The following is a 12,628-nucleotide window of genomic DNA, read 5'->3' as shown; positions in this document are numbered from 1 at the left end:
AGAGAAGTGTGACATTCCCGAATGTTACGCTACCTTTTCCCATATCTATTATCGCTCGTCTCTCATTTAAAAAAATCTGCACCTATAATCAAATCTACAGTTAGTTTAGGTATAATCACGAAGTTGGCTTCGATCTTTTGACCTTGACACGAAAGAGTTAACCTTGTTTGTCTCGTAACTTCCGCAGAATTGTTTCTAATAGAACCTCTTACTTTAATCTTACGTGTTTTCAGAACTGGCAATTCCTCATTGGCCTTACACTGCATGAATAAATTTTCTGAGATCGCAGTCAGTTCACTTCCGCTATCAATTACAATATTGACTGGGATATGCTTTACCATGGCCTTCACAATTGGTTGAATTTGAAAGGGTTGGTTCTGTTCTTCTTCTTCTTGCATCAACGAATCCTCCACTGAATCATACATGAGTCTTTTTAGGAATTTCCCTTGTGAATTCGAACTTTCTGTAGGATAAGCTTCGACTGCTGCTTCTCTCTCTTTTATTTCCTCTTCTCTATTTCTTCCTTCATTTACGCTTTCTTCAACATCCTCTACTTTTTCCTCATCCTCGTCAATCTTCTCCTTCTTCGTCGCTACTTCCACATAATCGCATCTAAATGCTCTAATTATCGCTTCATAACCTCCTTCATTATATACGTTGGGTTGTATGCCCACTCGTAACTTATTTTCAACTTCTGTCGACTGCGCATTATCCTCATTGAATTCGCTTTCCTTGGTTTCCATCTCAGATAGCTCTGCAATCCTCATTACTTCGTCCTTTCCTGCTACATTCGTTGTGCATGCCTCTGGTAATTCATCTTCCTAGTCAGTATTCTCCCAATTAATTTCGTCCCAACACGATATTGTTATTTTCCTGTCTTCGTTTTCATCTGGTCCCTGCGGATTTGTTTCTTCCTTCTTCTCTTTTCGTGATAAGGTATTTACTTCTCTGTTCAAGGTGCTGCAATTGTCCTGGGTCGGTGCGTCATTCTCTTTGGCATGGGCGCTTAGCTGTCAATTCGAACGTTTATCGGGGTTTGGTGGTCTTATCTCCACCTCTTCTATCTGTATTCTCTTTTCTTGTTCAGCTTGTTGATAGTGGTTTCTTTGTTGATAATTTGTCGGTCTATTGGTTCTCCAGTACCCGTTCCGGTTGTCGTTATTCCCTCTGTAATAGTTGTTGCCGTTCCTGGGTGAATTATAGTTATTGCCATATTCTGTTCTAAATCCATAACCGGTTCTTTGTTGAAATCTATTGTCGTTTCTTGGTGCGAAGTTATCACATGGTTCGTAATTATTGTTTCTTCGTACTGTGTCTTGTGGATTCCACTGCTTTTTGCTTTCGTTTTCACGTGCGTTTCGTCTTTTTCTTGCGTCACCTTCCGAAAATATGAACTCTAGTTCCCTTAGAATACCTTTAAATGCTTCGACGTCATTGCCTCCGCGACCTACTAATGATTTCCGGTATTTCAATGGTAGCTTCATCGCGCATAATTTAATCAACTCTCCGTCACTGTATGGTACATCTAAGCATTGATTTTTCTTTGCCATTAATTCGAAAAATTTCACGGGACTCTTCTCTCCTGAATTTTCAAAATATGGGTTCTGTAATAATTCGTACTTCACTCTGTTCTGTGCTTCGCTGGACCAATATCGTGAGAGAAACTTCTCTCTGAAATCTTCGTACGATCGGCATGTCGCTGCAACATTCTGCATGGTTTCTGCGACTGTTCCTGACATGTGTGCACATATAAAGTCTAATTTGTGTGCTAGCGTCCAGTGTTCTGGTAACCCTACTCGGAATTGATCAATAAAAGTTCGTGGATGTAATGACTTTCCTTCTCGAAAGTGTTGAAATTTTCTGACTGTGAGGAAATGATCGTTGTCGTACTTCGTCATAGTTCCATATGAAATTCGCGATTCTTCGCCACTTTTGTTTCTGATCATTTCTCCCGTCGTTCTTTCCGGTTGGGGTAGATCCATTGGGTATTGTCCACTGTAACTTTCGCCTACCCTTGCGTAGTATCGTTGGAGTGGTACGCAATAATTTTCTTCCAACGGTTGTGAACGTGTAGCTGAATGCATTGCACTGTACTCTTCGCGACCTGGCTTTCCATTGTCAGGTATTGGTTCGGTATCTTGTCTGGATAACCTTGCTGCTTCATTGCACGATCCAAACTGTCTTGAAACATACGCAATGTTTGTACGTCCGCTTGTACCTTGTCAATGTCTGTTCTCAATTGATTGTGACCTGTTATTAAGTTTCCTATCACTTCTCGAGATTCTTTTGCCTCGTCTTCAATATGACTTAGGTGTAACTGAATTTTTTTGTTTTGTTCTTTAATCGCACGCGTTTGTCTCGTGGTTTCTGCATTCTGAATTTGAATTTGGTTCGCTATGTCTTTATTTTGCCTTGTCGTGGTTTCCGTAATTTGTTGCAATAATTCTGCCAGATTGGTGGGTCCTATTGCGTTTTCTTCCGACGTCCTACGCTCTGTGTTTTCGCCCAAGTGTTGGTTCGCAACCGATTGCATTGAACTGTGCTGTGACACGTTTCTGCTCGCATTCCTTGTACTCTGTGGTGAGGGTGCTCTGATTACTTGTACTATGGGTTCTACGTATTCAAGACGCAAGTTAGAATCCTCATCGACTGTCTCTCTACTTTCCTGCTCCTCTGTCGTATGCTGACTTACGTTTTCTATGCCTTGACGTACATTATCCTCGTTATGGTGCGTTATATGTCCCATTTCTCGCGGTACTGCATCGTCTGTTGTACTGTCCTCTATTCTCTGTCCATTTTCATGCTGGGTCTCTACCTCAATTCGGTCAAGGTCTCGATTTGCCATTGCTAATCTTTCCGAATCCCTTATTTTCTGTTTTAAAGGCAATGCACGCGTCCTGCTCCGAGTCAACATGCGCTCATACGATCTCACGCGTTTCATAAACTTTTTGCACACACGACTTGACACTTATTATACCCAAGACTGACAATCCATTCACTTACTTGTTGGGTCAGAACCAACTTGTCAACGATGTATCTGCCACCTGTGGGCTTTCATTGAGGAAAAAACTTAATTCTAACAATTATTAAAATTCATAACTTAATTATGCTATTGTCTCTGCTAGAATGTCTCACTATCTATAGCTGCAGCTACTGTCTTCAACTATTTATGCCTTTCAAAAAAAAATTTTTTTATTACGAAAATTTTTTAACAGGATATTTTTCTGGCCTAGTTAGGCATGTGGTCGACCTTCAATCATGGAATTTTACCATCCCGGCAGGGTCGCCATTTTCTAACATTCTGCGTGGTGTCTGTTTGTTCTATGTTGTGTTTCCCTACCACTTTCGCGCAACGACGCTCTGAGCGTGTTTTTTAGGGAATTAACTAGTTTGAACCTGGGACCTGTTGCTGGTAAGGAGACGCCAGACCACACATGACATGTAGAGTTCAGAAGAGTTCAGTGAGACTAGCGATGATATAACCAAATACTTAATGATTTCAGCGTCAGCTCCACTGCACTCCCTGTAAAAGAATCTTAATACTAACCAAATTTAGTGGAAGGGGTTCAAGGCTTTCCTATTTTTAGTTAGCTGGTAAAATAACGTCGAAAAAGCAGTTAAGTTTACCATTGGAAATTTTATTCTACTCACAAAACATTGTTTATAAATTGCACTATTGATAAAAAGGAAATGTTTTAATACAGGATGATAAAAACCAACTGCGTTCAACAAAAATGTGAACGAATGTACCCTGAATGGGTTTCCAAGTTCTACAATGGATCGAAGGATGACCTATGCCATATCACATCGATAATCTAGGTTTAAATTAAGTTTCACAAAAGAGAAAACTATCAAAATGGTCTACAGTGACCCTCAGTTATCTTTAATTACTTATCTAACTTGTTGTAAATTACAGTGGCTGATGTGGCTTCTCAGTAATTATATAACAGAAAAATCATCACGCTTCAGATTTTAACTTACGTAGCAAATGTGAATACCATGAGCTTTAATTGACGATCGACACTAGTATTACATAAAAAGGGGATGGAACAGATGAGACTTCTGCAGTTCTGAGTGAAGCCTTATGCGCTCAAAAATGCGGCATCGCGTGCGTTCATTACCTTGTCGGTGTTCGTCAGGGGGCGGCGAGCAGCACAGCTCCGCTCATCTCGCCGTCTCGGAAGCAACTCCTCCTAACTTCGTAAGTAGGCTGTTTAGGTTTTTTATTGGTAACGCCACGTAGCGCTCTGTATGAAAATCACTGGCTGTGCTGTGTGCAGTCTGTGGCTAGTTTGCATTGTTGTCTGCCATTGTAGTGTTGGGCAGCTGGATGTTAACAGCGCGTAGCGTTGCGCAGTTGGAGGTGAGCCGCCAGCAGTGGTGGATGTGGGGAGATAAATAGTGGAGTTTTGAAATTTGTAAGACTGGATGTCATGAACTGCCGTGTATATTATGATTTTTCAACACTATTAAGGTAAATACATTGTCTGTTCTCTACTAAAATCTCTCATTTGCTAACTATGCCTATTAGTAGTTAGTGCCTTCAGTAGTTTGAATCTTTTATTTAGCTGGCAGTAGTGGCGCTCGCTGTATTGCAGTAGTTCGAGTAACGAAGATTTTTGGTGAGGTAAGTGATTTGTGAAAGGTATACACTCCTGGAAATGGAAAAAAGAACACATTGACACCGGTGTGTCAGACCCACCATACATGCTCCGGACACTGCGAGAGGGCTGTACAAGCAATGATCACACGCACGGCACAGCGGACACACCAGGAACCGCGGTGTTGGCCGTCGAATGGCGCTAGCTGCGCAGCATTTGTGCACCGCCGCCGTCAGTGTCAGCCAGTTTGCCGTGGCATACGGAGCTCCATCGCAGTCTTTAACACTGGTAGCATGCCGCGACAGCGTGGACGTGAACCGTATGTGCAGTTGACGGACTTTGAGCGAGGGCGTATAGTGGGCATGCGGGAGGCCGGGTGGACGTACTGCCGAATTGCTCAACACGTGGGGCGTGAGGTCTCCACAGTACATCGATGTTGTCGCCAGTGGTCGGCGGAAGGTGCACGTGCCCGTCGACCTGGGACCGGACCGCAGCGACGCACGGATGCACGCCAAGACAGTAGGATCCTACGCAGTGCCGTAGGGGACCGCACCGCTAGTTCCCAGCAAATTAGGGACACTGTTGCTCCTGGGGTATCGGCGAGGACCATTCGCAACCGTCTCCATGAAGCTGGGCTACGGTCCCGCACACCGTTAGGCCGTCTTCCGCTCACGCCCCAACATCGTGCAGCCCGCCTCCAGTGGTGTCGCGACAGGCGTGAATGGAGGGACGAATGGAGACGTGTCGTCTTCAGCGATGAGACTCGCTTCTGCCTTGGTGCCAATGATGGTCGTATGCGTGTTTGGCGCCGTGCAGGTGAGCGCCACAATCAGGACTGCATACGACCGAGGCACACAGGGCCAACACCCGGCATCATGGTGTGGGGAGCGATCTCCTACACTGGCCGTACACCACTGGTGATCGTCGAGGGGACACTGAATAGTGCACGGTACATCCAAACCGTCATCGAACCCATCGTTCTACCATTCCTAGACAGGCAAGGGAACTTGCTGTTCCAACAGGACAATGCACGTCCGCATGTATCTCGTGCCACCCAACGTGCTCTAGAAGGTGTAAGTCAACTACCCTGGCCAGCAAGATCTCCGGATCTGTCCCCCATTGAGCATGTTTGGGACTGGATGAAGCGTCGTCTCACGCGGTCTGCACGTCCAGCACGAACGCTGGTCCAACTGAGGCGCCAGGTGGAAATGGCATGGCAAGCCGTTCCACAGGACTACATCCAGCATCTCTACGATCGTCTCCATGGGAGAATAGCAGCCTGCATTGCTGCGAAAGGTGGATATACACTGTACTAGTGCCGACATTGTGCATGCTCTGTTGCCTGTGTCTATGTGCCTGTGGTTCTGTCAGTGTGATCATGTGATGTATCTGACCCCAGGAATGTGTCAATAAAGTTTCCCCTTCCTGGGACAATGAATTCACGGTGTTCTTATTTCAATTTCCAGGAGTGTAGGTTAATGTTAGTCAAGGCCATTCTTTTGTAGGGATTTTTGAAAGTCAGATTGCGTTGCGCTAAAAATATTGTGTGTCAGTTTAAGCACAGTCTTGTATAATTTTTCTAAGGGGACGTTTCAACTTCTCCTTACTACAATTTACCGAAGTTGGTTTAAAAAAACTATCTGGCTGTGTTTTCATCTGACCAATCAGGGTCTCAATGTTAACCTTTAGCTCCGCCTACAAAAATTCTGTCTATCCAATGAGAAACGTTATACTTTTCGTGGTGGGGCAATGTTTTTAAAGTTTGTAACGTAACAGAGACGCAAAAAAGTCTCACGCTAAAACTTACAGCTGGTGTGGTCCTTTTAGTGTTATCGTAAGATCTATACTGTTCTTCTGGAGGGCTCTAGCTTTTAACATGGGCTGGGGGGTGGTCCTAGCTGTTAGCTGGCGACGTGGGTGTCCGTCCCTTATCGTAGGGCCTTCCAGCTTAACACGGTTCTGCTCTCGGCTTCTACAAACACACACACCCATGTCCGAGGGAGGACTCGAACCTCCGCTGGGACCAGTCGCACGAGACGTGAAGTCATCAAACCTTTATTCAGGACAGTGGAAATTAAAGTGCCCTGTGGTTCCCCTCCTGCTCCCAGTCGGCCGGTTTGACATCTTATCGCCCTTAAAAACCTCACAATTAATACTGGGTGGGATTATTTGTAACTGGGTGAGTAAGAACTCTTCAGAAAATTTGCACTCTTTATTGCCTATTAGCTAACATCTTTTCATTTTTTTCTCTCTAATCTTGCTAAAGCCTTTCACTGCGTGCTTTTCTTTCTGCGAAAGGATCTATCACTTCTTCAAAGTCCTTCAAACGTAAAATCAAAATGTCGTTGTTTGATACCAAAAAATCTGTTAATGCGAATAGTACCCAAGACTGCTGTGGATTCTCGATCTGATTACGCGTATTTTGTCACTGTCTGATATATAAAACGAAATAGGCCTTTCAAATACTGCAGCAATTGTAACACCCGCCAAATAAGCGAGATCTTCGCACAATGGTCTACGTAATTTACATAAATAACACGCCAGAATATAATTTACGAAGTACTAACATCAGATGCCTATTAGGCCTACTACAAGTAAAAAGTTTTACGTTAGGAAATTGTTTCACATTTCATTCATACGCTCCAGTTTCTCAAGCATCAAATGAAAAAGTAGTAGTACGAAATTTCATATAAATTTAGAATTGTCACATTCTTCCACGTAATTTGTGTGATGTCCACGTTTCCTCTCCTTCTTCATTCTAACAATCATGTCATCATTAATTCTGTAACTGTTCCTGCCATTGTCAAAACTTATTCATCGGCCAACTTCACTAAACCCGCCAGAATCACCAGCTTAGTTATCCCTCGTTTAATCTCCGGTTAGGCGTTATTAAATGTTCGTACAATGCGTTTTCCGCACTGTTCTAGAACAGAACTTAAGCGGCTGATAACAGGGAACTGTACAACTGGCCGTTAGTAGTGTAGCGATCTTGGATACACCGAGAAAATTAATATGTAATCTTTCTTGCCTGTAACTCCTGTGAGTTGTTTATTTCGTCTCTGGTAGTCTGAATGCGTGGATTTCGTTAATAATTATAACAACGCTGATCATTCGCACTCCCAATCAGCCACACAAACGAACAGTGATTGGCATTCACCTGTTCGGGTTTATTCGACTCGGCTCATATAGCCCCGTCCCCTTTTGTAAGCGGGAAAGCTTTTTATTTCTAGATGCGACGATTGCCCCGGGAGAGACGTCAGGTACACTATGCACGTACCGGTACTCGAAAATCAACTTACGATTCGTTCAGAAATCAACTTAGAATGTGTTCAAAAATCAACAGAGATGCGTTTCAAAATCATATGATGAATCGATAGACCAACGTTCGCTGGACGTTAGGCACTTTGTGAAACAAGGCTTTTTTTATTCTTCAAGAACACGAATTTGCTGCCCCCTGAAACTGCCGTGCGGGGCAGATACCCTGGTTTGCCCCCCTCCCCCTCCTAGATTCGGGCCTGATTGTGTCCATGATCATTACTTAGGGTGTTTATTCGACATACCACCACTAATGCCCAGGCAGCATCGACAATTGAAGAGCGTTGCTGCCGTCATTATTGTTGCACGTAGTAGCTACAAACAGCCAGTAAGCCTGCTGGCTTCGTGATTACTTGTTCGACTCTGCGAATGCCGCTACTTTTGTGAGTGCGATCGTTTGTCCGTGGTTGTGCGCATGTGTGGATGTTTCAATCTTTCGGGTTATCTCACATCGGAGCGCCGTCCCACAACGTCGCTGGCTCGTGCTCGGTAAGTGATATTCAACATCTTTTCACTGCGGCTGTATTGGCACTGTAGTTCGATGAACATTGCCCTGATTCAATGTCGCACTGTTTGTTTAATATTCATGTTCACATTTGACACGTCGCTCTTTCAAGAATCTGTACTTGACACATGCGTTTCCCGTCTAAGAAGTCCGACTTGCAGGTTTAAAACTATACATACAGTATTTTTCACTCTTTACGATATGAATTGCATCCCTGCAGAACGCACCGGTTTAAGTTTACAGCTTTACTAGTCTTGTTAATTTTGTAATTACATATGTATATACATCGTTTTTTTTAAATATTCCTTGTATATTTTGATTACGTGTTAGTTTTTCACATAGTGACTGGGACTTTGTGAGCATTGCTCATCATTTTGTTTCTACGTGGTTACAGGACATTCACGCATTTATCTTTTTAACGATAAGATAACAAACTTAATGCTAATGCTCGTTTATTTAATGAATACGCGACTCTGCAATATTTCGTATTCCAAATTTACGTCCATCACTGAGTCGTTAATAACTATTGAAGCTTAACTAACGAACAAAACATCGCCTCACATCGGACGAAATGTTCATGTATACAAAATTTACATAAAGTTTTCCACACATGTGCGCACAAAGTATTCCTTCAAATGAAAAATTCTAGTTTCTTTACGAGTAGTTCCATTAAGTTATACTTTCAGAAAACCTCTTCAAATACTTCGAAATTACAGCTCCAGTTCGGTGTCAGGACAGACATATTAGCCAACCTTTTCTTTAAGCTACTAAATAATCTACATCTACATCTACATCTATACTCCGCGAGCCACCTTACGGTGTGTGGCGGAGGGTACTTATTGTACCACTATCTGATCCCCCCTTCCCTGTTCCATTCACGAATTGTGCGTGGAAAGAACGACTGCTTGTAAGTCTCCGTATTTGCTCTAATTTCTCGGATCTTTTCGTTGTGATCATTACGCGAGATATATGTGGGCGGTAGTAATATGTTGCCATAGAACGTTTTAGCATTATAGATCAGTTCTGTTTGAAGAAAGGCATAGATAAATTCATGAAACATTCTGCGTGTAAAATAGTCTTATAACTAACATCATTCAGCAAAACTGATTACTGAAATCAGCATGGCTTAGGCAAACATTAAAGAAAGTAATCACGTTATTGTGAATACATTGATATTTTGTAATAAAATTTTGATCAGTTGCTTTCTGATAGCATGACATTGCTCATACACTAGTATACTAGATTTTTAACTTTTCGCACTACGATCTGCAAATCTATGCTCATAGATATATTTTTAGATCGTAGTGACAGTGAAGTCCTTTGATCTTTAACGATTGAAGTAATGCTGAAAGATAACTTATGAGGTTGGTATGTTTACTGTCCTGTAGGGATCTGTGTACAGTAATTGCCGTTTACAGTTTTTCTTGAGTGGAGCTGAAGAATGGGGATGAGTGTGCTGAAGTATTAGGCCTCCCACAGAGTACTGCTGGGTTGTACCTAGTCTTTTATCATATGACCTTTTTCGTAGCGTTCCTTGGTTTCAAAGTGCAAAAAATGGTTCAAATGGCTCTGAGCACTATGGGACTTAACATCTATGGTCATCAGTCCCCTAGAACTTAGAACTACTTAAACCTAACTAACCTAAGGACAGCACACAACACCCAGCCATCACGAGGCAGAGAAAATCCCTGACCCCGCTGGGAATCGAACACGGGAACCCGGGCGTGGGAAGCGAGAACGCTACCGCGCGACCACGAGATGCGGGCAAAGTGCAATTAGTGTGTCACTTACCTTGTCTTGAAGCAACAATTCTTCTTTCGGCCGTTGAGGCAAAGGCTGCAGCCATTCATTCTTCTCCCTTCTGTTAAACATTAGTGCAGCAGTTGTACATGGCGTATTGTATATGGGTAAATAGTTTACTATTTCCTCAAAAGCCTCAATATAGAATGATGTGAACTTGCATAAGTACGTACAAATTTGTTAAATTCTCGTAGAATCCTCTGTGCGGAATGACTTTCTAGATGGAATTTTGACATAAGAATGAGTTTAATGCTTTGTCCCATTATAAAATCTCTCCACCTTTTTCTTTTGAAATGTGTAATATAGTAAGAATCTTGTCAGGTTTTTCTGTCATTGGTAGATAGCGCCGGCCGAAGTGGCCGAGTGGTTCTAGGCGCTACAGTCTGGAACCGCGCGACCGCTACGGTCGCAGGTTCGAGTCCTGCCTCGGGCATGGATGTGTGTGATGTTCTTAGGTTAGATAGGTTTAAGTAGTTCTAAGTTATAGGGGACTGATGACCTCAGATGTTAAGTCTCATAGTGCTCAGAGCCATTGGTAGATACCACTGTGAGAATATTCGTATTACGGCAAATGCCTTCACTGACTTTATTGTGTATAACTTAACGTATTTTGTGAATACATCATAAAATACTACTAGATATGTTGTACCGCAGCGTCCAGCTGGGACTGGACACATGATATCAGCACAGACTATTTCTATGGGTTTACTTGGTATGATTGGATGTAACTCAATGTCTTTACACCTGCTTGATGGCTTAGCTTCCTGAGTAATCAAATAAGTTGTTAATTGGCTCTGTATATACCTACGCATGTTTGGGAAGTAACGATACCTGTTGAGTTTTCTTAGGCATTTATCTGTTCTTTAATGGCCCCATAAATAATTAGTGCGCCATACTAAAGCATGCTTATTTATTTTGCTTAGGGTTTCTTGAATAAAATAATACATCATCATCAAATCATGAATTTTATAGTGTGTTTTTACCTTTTCAGATATGTTCTGAATAAGCTTTGTTTTCACAGTGTGCCATCTGTTAACTAGGTCTTGTAGTACTGCCAAGTCTTCACAAATATCTAAATAACACTGACAGTAGTGTGTGTCTTTCATTTACAAAATTCTATGGTCTGTAATCTGTTATGAAATGGCATTTAAATCAGTGAGACCTTGGGATAAATTGAGAGTGCATCAGGTATGATATTGTGCATCAGGTATGATATTGTCCTTCCCTGGTACATGTACAATATCAAATGAGTGCTCTTGAAGGATAGCAGTCCGCCCAGCAATTCTCGCTTGTAGTAATTTGCCTGTCACTAGAAGACTTACAGCCTGGTGGTCACAATATACATGTATATGCTTACTGCATATGTAATAGCTGAACTTTCTGAAGGTCCATAGGACAGCCAAGGCTTCTAATTCAGTATTCGAAAATGAACATTCACACTCTGAAAGCGGTATACAAGCAAAGAAACTTATGTTAATCGCTTGAGTCTGTTATGTTTACTCGGACAGACAAGCTCCAAGACCATGAAATGAAGCATCAGCTGATATAAAAAACTCTAAATTCATATTTGAATGGCATAAAATATTTGAATACACTAAGGCATGCTTTATAGCCTCAAAATGTTTTTATCCAACACCAGAAGGGATTCTTTTTCAAGAGCTTCAAAACTGACACACTGTTTAATAGTTGTTTAGGAACGAAATGACGATGAAATGAAGCTAATCCCAAAAATGCTTTTAACTGTTATTTTGTTGTTAGATTGGGAAAGTTTCTTATAGTATCTATTTTACTGGGATCAGGTTTGATGTCTGCTGGCGAAATATTGCGTCCTAAAAATTTTATTTCTTCCATACCACATTTAGATTTTTGTAAGTTAGGTGCAACACTGGTTTTGAACAATCTATGTTAAATACTGTCAAGTCGTTCAAGATGTTCTGACCATATTTCAGCAGCAATGAGATTGTCTTCAGCATACCGCTACTTTACCTAAAAGATGAGGGCTAAGCACTGCATGAAGTGCTGCAATGAAAATTCCTGCACTTACATTTAATCCGAAAGGTGGTACACAAAATTGGTAACTCCTTCTGTCATGAACAAAAGCAGTGTATTTTCTTGACTCTTCTTGAAGTTTTACCTGCCAATAAGAGTATCTGACATCTAGGCTTAAGGTATTTTACACCATAGAATTTTTGTAATTGTTCGTCTAAGTTCTCCAGTTGAGTATGAACTGGTACTATCATTTTATTAATGGGTCTTGCGTCTAAAAAAGAATTTTGCCTGTCCATTTGCTTTCTTTATTGCAAGCAATGGGCTACAGTATGGAGATAAAGACGATTCTATAACTTTTCACATACTTATTTTCTTAGTTTCATGATCCACAGCCTCTCGTTTTTCTTCAAACGTGTGT

The sequence above is a fragment of the Schistocerca serialis genome, chromosome 7 (assembly GCF_023864345.2).
Source record: "Schistocerca serialis cubense isolate TAMUIC-IGC-003099 chromosome 7, iqSchSeri2.2, whole genome shotgun sequence".
In the NCBI taxonomy this organism is placed as follows: Eukaryota; Metazoa; Arthropoda; class Insecta; order Orthoptera; family Acrididae; genus Schistocerca; species Schistocerca serialis.
This window is presented reverse-complemented; position numbering follows the sequence as displayed.